Source organism: Helianthus annuus, chromosome 10 (genome assembly GCF_002127325.2).
Source record: "Helianthus annuus cultivar XRQ/B chromosome 10, HanXRQr2.0-SUNRISE, whole genome shotgun sequence".
Lineage (NCBI taxonomy): Eukaryota > Viridiplantae > Streptophyta > Magnoliopsida > Asterales > Asteraceae > Helianthus > Helianthus annuus.
The window spans coordinates 45,360,119-45,369,974 of NC_035442.2; the positions used below are offsets into that span (position 1 = coordinate 45,360,119).

At 36.8% G+C, this 9,856-nt stretch overlaps 1 non-coding gene across 1 annotated transcript; it reads left to right on the forward strand.

Annotated features, from left to right (window-relative positions):
• The first annotated feature begins 240 nt into the window (after nucleotides 1-240).
• On the forward strand, nucleotides 241-347 carry LOC118483408. Its single transcript, XR_004870696.1, has one exon. It is a non-coding gene; the product is annotated as a small nucleolar RNA R71 (small nucleolar RNA).
• The last annotated feature ends 9,509 nt before the right edge of the window (nucleotides 348-9,856 follow it).

Genomic DNA, 9,856 nt, shown 5'->3' on the forward strand with positions numbered 1-9,856 from the left:
AGGGCCTCGATTTGGGCTTGTAAAGAAGTGCTTTCATCAACCTTATGGGCGCCCGGGGCAATAGATTTATTGCCTCGGGGGGTGTGCCACTAAAAATTGGTTTGAGCAATTTCCTCAATTTGGTTATATATTTCATGTGTGCAGCGATTACCTAAAAGTCCCCCGGAGCTAGAGTCAAGTGTCTGCCTTGTGTGTGGCAACAGTCCATTATAAAAAGTGGATACATGTTGACATATCGCAAGGCCATGATGTGGACACTTGCGTAATAGTTCCTTGAACCTTTCCCAAGTTTCATATAAGGATTCCCCGTCCTCTTGTGAATATGTATTAATTTCAGTCATTAATTTAGCCGTTTTAGCGGGAGGGAAATACTTATATAGAAATTTTTAGGTTAGTTCATCTCAGGTGTTTACCGATCCAGCTGGGAGGGCGTTGAGCCAAGCTTTTGCTCGGTCTTTTAGTGAAAAAGGAAACATTCGAAGGCGGATGGCGTCATTTGATGCTCCATTGATCCGAAAGGTATCACATATTTCTAAGAAATTAGTAATATGTAAATGGGGATCCTCATCCGCAAGCCCATGGAAGGTTGCGGAGTTTTGGAGCATTTGTATCAAATGCGGCCGAAGTTCGAAGTTATTGGCTTCAACATTCGGTGCATTGATAGCGGCGCCTAGGTAGCTACGGTGGGTCGTAGATAATCCATGAGGGTACGTTGGTCCGCCATTTGAAGTGGATTCCCCGAAACTTTCTCTTGGTTTTTAGCTTTTAGTCTTTTTCTGAGAAAGCGTTCGGGTTCTTCTAGAGGTTCTTTTATGTCCTTATTAGAACTGGAGCTCATACACTATGTAAGATGGCGTCTGGTTCCAAGTCCTGCAATAAAAACAGAAAAGAATGCTGGTCAGAAGGTTCACTACGGCCCCATGCTCAGCGAACACGGCCCGTGGTCGGAGTTACAGTGATTGTTTTCCAGATCCCAGTTACTGGAAAGTTGGACACGACCCCGTGTTGCACCGACACGGCCCCGTGGTCAGCCTTCTGTAACTTGGAAAACTAAAAACTGCCAGTAACGATGCTGGGCACGCCCCGTATCCGACCAGGCACGGCCCGTGCTGAGCTCTGCAGAAGCTGAAAAACTAAGAAAAATCCTAAAAAAAATAAAAAGAAAGATAAAAATATGATTAGGCCGTTGATTCCTAACTTTCTTAAAATCCTTGTGTCCCCGGCAACGGCGCCAAAAACTTGATGTGCGTGAAGTGTGATATAATTTAGATGTATATTTAAGCCCTTTTTACACTTTTAGCCAAGTTTTAAATTTATAAAACACGATATTTACTAACACTAAACACACATATGGGCAAGTGCACCCATCGTGGACGTAGTATAGTGTTGGTAAGATACCGAGGTCGTCCAAGGACACAAGAGCTTTTAGTACCGGTTTATCCTCAACGTCTAATCAAATCAAAAAGAAGTTATAAAAGATTTTTTTTAAACTAAGAAAATAAAAACTAACTAAATGCTGAAAATTAAAATAAAATAAAAACAGATAGACAAGATGAATCACTTGGATCCGACTCGTGTACTAGTATAACCTTTGATTATTTTCGCACTTTTGCACTTGTTTAAGAGATTATCTTAGTTATTGTAGTAGGCCCCTCTTTTGAAGGCGACGTTACCCTCAACCCAGTAGTTTGAGTCAGCAAGGATACAATCCTAAAGGGTTGGATTATTGGAAGATAATGAATTAAGTTATTAATGCAAATTATGGTAGGCCCCGCTTTTGGCGGTGACGTTACCCTCGGCTAAGTAGTCTGAGTCAGCAGGGATACAGTCCTAAATAGCCGAATTATAGTATTAATAGTAGTTAACTTATGAGGGGGTCAAAGAGTTTGGATCCCCGCCATCCAATACCTATGGGCATTGAAGGAAATCCTACAAAATTTGACCCAGGTCCCTTGCAGGACCTCTAAACGCTGAACAAGGGCAAGACCCTTACCAAACCGTTCCCTTAACCCCCGACCAGGTAGCCAACATACCTCCATATAGACCGTGGAGATATGAATGGTGAAAATCTTTTATTTTATATAGACAGTAAAATAATGCCAAGACACCACGGACAAACGATAAGGAAAGATCACCTTCAACATAAGCAACTAGTTATTAAAGTCATTAATACAAAACCAAATAAAAAGTGCAAAAGATTAAAAATAAAAAGTATTATACTAAACACTTGTCTTCACCAAGTGATGTAAGAGACTTAGGCAAACATGGCCTTGATTGTCAAGAACTCTTACGATCAATCTTGGATCCCGAGACGACTCACACACTCTATGATGGACAATGGATGATGGTAGTGGATGATGGTGTTATGGTGGTGGTGGGTGGTGGATGAAGTGTGAGAGAGGTGGTGTGCCAAGGGATGAGTTGAAATGAAACCAAGCACTCCTATTTATAGGCTGAACAGAAGGCTGGGCACGGCCCCGTGTCCGCTGGACACGCCCCCGTGCCTGTCTGACACTCTCTCCCTTCATTAATTGTAATTCGCAATTACAATTAATGCGCCTGCTGTACTTTCGCCACGCCCCCGTGCTCACTGGACACGGCCCCGTGGTGGGCAATAGAAGCTTCTATAGGTTTGTCTTTTCTGCTGCTTCTTAGGCACGGCCCCGTGTTCAGCCAGCACGGGGCGTTTCAGTCTTCTGACTTCTCTTTTCTGCTTGGGAAGATGCCGTTGAGGGGTCGGGCAATCCACTTTTGTTCCTTTTCTTGTATTTATGTTAGATTTAGCTGTCTTTTTGCTTCTTTTGTGAATTTGAGCTCATTTTATCCTGAAAATACAAAAGGAAGACAAAAACACTCTTTTTCCAACATTAGTACTTAAAAAGGGTTAGTTTTATGCCTCAATTGATGTAATTTATATGTTGCATTTTACACACATCAAAACTACACAGAAGCCTATATAAAATCCAAGTTTTACAAAATTGTTCCAGTTATCTAAGGTGAAATCCCCAATTTTTTCTCCTTTTAACCATCCACCAGTATGATTTCCTTCTGCCTTAATACTTTCCAGGAGCATGGTTGTATCCATATACTTTAGTTCAAAAACGCTCTCGTCTCGGTTCTTCCAATAAAGCTCTAAAAACATTTCATAAATTCGACTAATTTCACTACATACGAATAGAAAAAAATGTAAATGGAAAGAACTACATTGATATGAAACCACCAAATCACTAAACCACTTGCTTACCCTTCGCTTCCATACTTGCACACAAGCCAAAGTGCCCAGCACACTCCAGCAGCACAGCTTTAACCTGATCAAGATGAACATTTTGCCCCTCTTTGCATTGCTAGAAAATGAGTCATAAAAAATGAATGAATCTATATTTATTGCAATTTAAATCTAACACTAATGTACAGAATACAAACTACTTATGAAGGAATTTATGGTGAAATGTATTGACTTTTTTAGTCAAACCAGTTACCTTTCAAATTCAAATTTGAAATTGAATAAGAAATTCACATCTTAAATTGAAAAGGAATTAATGGTGAAATGTTGTGAAAATTATATTGAGCAGGTTTGACATGGGTAGTAGTAGTAACAACATACCGTTAAACATTCAGAAGCACGAAGATAACAAATGATACCCATAGTACTGGAATGAAAGTTTTGAGAATTATGAAAAGTTACGGTGATTATAATTCGATGAAAATGTCAGATTTGTACCTGACTGCAATAAACATTACAATAAACACTTCTTCATTCGATATTAAATAGTATTACAAAATTCTGAGTTTGAAAAATATTAAAAATTAAACATTACAATTAACACTTCCTAGGATATCTATTTCTCTCGCCTTCTTCCATGCAATTTCATTTTTTGTTTTAATTTGCAGATCAGCTAGCATATCACAGGTCTTCTGATCCTGTTTCAGCAGATGTGTGATAAACTCTTCTGCTTTATCTTTAAACTCTGATGGAGGAGAAGAGACAACTTCATTCAGCACTGCAATGCTACTCCACGTCTGCTTATAATACTTATCACTTACCAACGCAACCTTTTTGTTGAGTTCTTCAGCTTTTCTCTGTTCATGGAGTGAACATCTTGAATATTCAATTTTAAGATCGGTGTTATCCGACCAGTGGTAGAAGGTTTTGCTTGCCATTTAGAAAGACTGTGAGTGGTTTTGGACGTTTTGTTTTAGGATGAAGGGTTTTTTAAAAATGAAGTCTTGATGTTTTCGAGTAGAGTAATCATGATCCTTTATAGTGTTTGAAATATTTCATAGGGTAAACGAAGAGACGTCTGCTAATAAAGATCATCTTTTTTTGAAAGTTTAAATTTTGTTCTTTGGTTTTCTAGATATTTAATTTTACTTGGTTTGTCATTAAAATTGATTTTTCAAAGGTTTTACATTAAAATGTTTGATAAGGTAAATGAAGAGACATGTTGGCCATATACACGTTTTTCATTACTAAATCATTAAATGTATCAGGTTTTTAAATATAAATTTTTATTTAATGGTTGCATTTAAACCTGGCCTTTGGGCTGTTACATATCCTATAAAATACCATTGCAAATTCATATGTTGTTTCATCATACACAGATTCATTCAGTGAAATAGAAAACCAACTGTTATTGTTGTCTTAGTTCTTATAAATACATTAAAATGGAGTCACATACTTCTGCACAATTTGAGGATTTCAAGCAACGCTTTGTTAAACAAATCGAAGAGCAAGTTTTTGCTGATAGGTGTACTCTTCAAGAGTTGAAGAGATGTTTTAACGGATTGCAACTTGGTCTACTGACAAGAGACCAAGTTTCGAGAGACCTGAGGGCGATGCCGACTACTTCCGATCGTGACCTGTGTGTTGCGAGTAATATAGAGTGTGGAGACAGAGACCTGGATTTCATGAGAAAGATCAATGACATACATCGAGAAGTGCAGTGCTCTATGGAGTTGAAGTTAAAGTTTCTTGATTCTTGCTGTTAGAGTTTAAGTGTCTCGTTACTTTTCTTTTTTATATGTAATTGTTACTTTTTTTAATACTTTATACTTTAATCGAATTAAATTTTTTATGACACTTTATTTTTGCTTCTGTTTCATTATAATTTTAGGTATGGTTTTAGGCTGACCAATTTTTTTGGGTTTTGTTTTAAATGCTGAATTTTTGTTGTGTTATAGGTTCTTCACTCGGTGAAGTTGAAACATGAAACAGATTAACAATCTTTGTTCAAAAATAAGTTATGAATTACGATCATCCGAGACAGAAACTTATCGTCAATACAATCCATCTGTGAAGTTGAACGACGACGAAAAAGTAAACATGTTTCCAAAAAATAATGTCGCGACAACCGGTTCCTCCACCGCCTCCACGCTGGAAAAATGGTTGTTTTCATAAGAGATTATATGTATTCAAGTTATGATGGTCCTAACACAACAAAAGTTTTCAAACGGTTCAGGTCACGTTTCCTGTTCTTCAAATCAATTCTTAGCAAATTAGATCAGCAAATCTAATATTCTTATTTCAACCCTAAGTCACTAACCCTAAAAAAGAAAATAATCAGGTAACAAAACAAAGCCTCATCAACATCAGGAAACGTTAAATCAGTGTAGTGAAAATGAAAAGGAATAATACCTGATGAAGGAACTGGACGGTCCGATTATAAACCACTGATCAACCTAAACATAAACCACATACCAACAAACAATCACAAAACAAAACAAAACAAAACAAAACAAATTCAAGAATCAACTCTGTAAATATAATCATGTAGTATGGATTTTACCTGGCTAAACAGTGTATCACAAAGTACCGTAAGACCGTTTTGTCGAACAGCCGCACATGCCTTACCATCAAGCTCGGCTTGTGGTTTTTGATAATCCACAAAGCTTTAAGAAAAGAATAACTATAAGTCATTGATATAATAACAATCTCACCACAAATAATTAATGAAAATGTAAATTACAATACGTATGAATAGTCTCCTCTAGAAGCATGATGGTGTTACCAAGTTCTCGCTCGGTTTGGCCGAACAGTGGTTTCAAACCACAATTTTAACCTAATAGTAGTTTTAACCACTGTTCTCTCCACAACAAAAAGAATTCCATAAATCAGAACAACAGATATTTATTTCCATGAACAAACATAAATTGATTAAAAGGAAGTTACCTTGAGGTGAGGATAACTTAGGGTTGTTGGTGACGATTAGTGGAACCCGTTAGGAGATTAGGGCTGCATTTGCATTCTTGACACTCAAAGATGATTGATTATGTAAACCAAACCATTACCGAACCAACTTGAATCTCGACCAACCCATTTTTCACCTTTACATACTTGCAAGGAGATTTTCATGTGGGAAGAAACTTCCCACATGAAAAATAAAAAATAAAAAACATGTGATTTTATGGTAAAACACACACCTGTGAAGCTGCACTTTTTAGAGAATAAATAATTAATTAGCGAATAAAAAACATGTGATTTTCACAAAAACTTCATCCGCTTCAGACAAGTTTGCTCTGAATTTGGCGCCAAGTTTATAAAACAAATCACTAAATACGGTATTAACAACTTTATAAAACTTTAAATATTATAAAACAAAAACATGAGGTCTCACCTTACAAAGTATAAACCGGTAGCTTCCATATGATCTGTTAAGATACAATGAAGACTCCAGATGAGATTTGGACAGAGCAATATTGAAAAAAAATCCAATCCCAGTTATGTGTATTCCATAAAATACATTGATAGGAATTTAGTTTGAGTAGAAAGAAAAACACAGCATAATCAACATAAGTAACGAAACAACTGAGTAACCTTACCTTTGAAATTGACATTCAGATGTTCGATTTATAGCGATGACGTTCACATAGATGAAGACATTTTGATTCTTCAGGTTGTTCTTCATGATGGTGACGCTTTTGTTAGAGAAGAGAAGGGAACGATTACGGTTGCTGGTGCGACTCAATACAATTGATTTTGATTATTCAGGTTGTTCTTCAGAGATCTGATCATCTGTGAGCTGAGATGATGGAGTTTTGTTGGTGAAGAGAGAGGGTTAATCGGATCGAGAAACAATGGGGGGAGATGAAAATGCGAATTTTAGAACACAGGATTAAACTTTCAGTTTGCAGGAACCTCTTCAATCCATCAAGAGATTTTTCTGTGGTTGATTTAAGTTGAATTGAGAGAAGTGGCACATACAGATCTAGATGGCAGATCTAAATCGAGAGAGAGAAAGAGAAGAGGAGGTGGAAATTATGGTTCAGACGTTTGTGCAGAGTAATTCAGATTTCAAAATCAAAAGTAATTAAAGTACCGCTCATTTTTTGGGATTCCAAAATGGTTATTTGAATTTAGAATATTATATCTATATAACAAATAATATATAAAAAAACATAATTATGACATAAGCATGGGCAATGTGGCATGGCTGAGAGACTGACACATAGGCAGATTTACATCAGCCAATCTTCTCTTATTATAGATAGTATAGATTTTACTTGGTTAATAACCTAGTTTTTTTATTTCATACTATAAAACATGGAAACATGCAAACGAATATAATAATTCGAGTTTTGGGGCGTTATACGATCGAAACCCGTCACGTAACGCGATATATTTACTAGTTGTAAAACATCAAAGAAGAATTAATACTTCAATTTAAAAGGTGGATAAAAGTTCGATTGTTTATGGTTGAAATTTCTATATATTATTTATTATTATTGAGTTGCATACTTAATAAAAAAACGCCCTGCCTTTAATGGAAGAAGAAATTTACGTCAAAAAAGATAATGCTTGTCATGTTTTTCCTTATTACCCAACCCATCCTTCACGTCGACGACTTTAACACACTTTTCCGTTCTTATTTCTTGCATAAACTCATAATTAATCGTCAACCGACCAACCTTCACTCCAAGAAACATATTATGATAAATATGCTGCTATACAAGCTTAATATTAAGAAAATTAATACGACACTATTATTTTTAATAAACAGACTTACTAATTAATTAAACATATACATTTTCTTATAAAGTGGGGGGGGGGGGGGATATTGCACGGTCCTTCCAATCGCTGGAGCGATCCCACTCCACAAGCTAGCTTAGCCCCATAGCTGTCTGGGGTTACCACCCAACCGGAAGCGAAAGCCTGAAGGGTGTGCCTGCCAGGATTCGAACCGGGGTTCTCTGGAAAGAGGTGGGTGAGAGTGGCCAGTGGGAGTATGGGACACCCCAAGTGGTTATAAAGTAGAGTATATGACAAGCAAGTTTTTAATTATTTTTAGCATGTTTTCATATAGTATAAAAAGTTAATTGACTTTAAATATAACATATTGTATGAAAATATAATAAATTCTAGCTTGGATACTTTTATTTTGCATTTTATTTTAATATAATTAACCATTTATTATCATTTAATATAAGGGAGACTTGCAACCTGTTTGTTAAGCACCTTTATTTATTTTTTTCCTTTTTGCTAACTTAATTTTAACTACCGTCGTTGGCATGCGCGATATGCTAGAGATTTTGTACATATACATTTGCAATCAGATCAATAATCAACAGTAGGTTTTTCGTATGATGCATCAGAAAACCTATATATCACTTTATATCTTTACACATAAACATATAAAAATGGAAAATTTTGCTTTTGCTTTTTTTTTTTTTTTTGTTAATATCTCCGTAGGAATTGTATGTAATCTTTAGAACACATGGCAAAATTTAGATAGATGAGGTTTTTTTTGACGTTTAAATCACCCGGTTAGGCATTTGGTCTTTGATCATCCAAGTCATGAGTAGTAATCTCGCGGTTGGCATATTATGGCCAGTTTGAACCGGTGTCACAGTTCGTCCCCGCAAGATTCGACCCTGAGACATCCCAGACAGGAACCTCACATAAGAGGGTAAATCTTCTCACCTCCCCCAAACCAATTGGTCTGCAGATCATTGGCTAGATAGATGAGTTACTATTCATATTTTTTAAAGATGATTTCACAGGTTTTCACTTTAAAGCTAAGGGTGAGACGGGCACTCCCCTCTTAGGGGAGTCCCCTCTCTTACGCACACCCAATTACGTTATGCCACGTCAACTCACCTCTTAAATTCCCCTCACACCCTAAATTGATGGCGGCACTCCCCTCTTAGGTGACTTGGTTTTTTATTTTTATTTTTTTGTTTTTTTTATTTGTTGTAATTATGTATGTTTATAAAAAAATATTAATAAAAATTAAATAAAATTTAACAAAAGACATTTCAAAGTAGAAAATAAAAATAAAAATTAAATTCAAACTAGAAAATTAAAATTACATTCAAACTAGAAAATAAAAATTACATTAAAACTAGAAAATAAAAATTACATTAAAGCTAGAAAATAAAAATTTTAGAAATCGCACGGCCACCCGTACTTGTTAGCGATGTCGCGCTTTCGGGCGAGGATGAACGGCAACATATTTGGCGGAGCATCGTCGTGCGGCTTGAGGAATGTTTTCATATCTCGATCGTAATTGTAGTTTTTCATCGTCTCGCGTTGTTCCGATATGAGCTCGCGAGCCTCCGACTCTCTTTTCTTCCTCAATTAAATCGCCTCCAATTCCATCGCGTGCTTCGCTTCTTTCATGGCGGTGTACTCTTTGAATTTTGCCGCCAACTCGGCCGAGCTTCCCTCGGACGATGTCGCTTGACGCTTGTCTCGCCGTTGTGTTCTTTGTAGCGAGGGGTCTTCGTTCATATCGGGTATGGAAGGGTCCACGTCAACGGGCTTTCTTTTTTGTGCCGAACCTTCCCCTTCCTCACCCAACAATAGGACTTGGGCCCATTTGTCGTGTTTTCGAACGACCTCCCACGCCTCGATATGTTG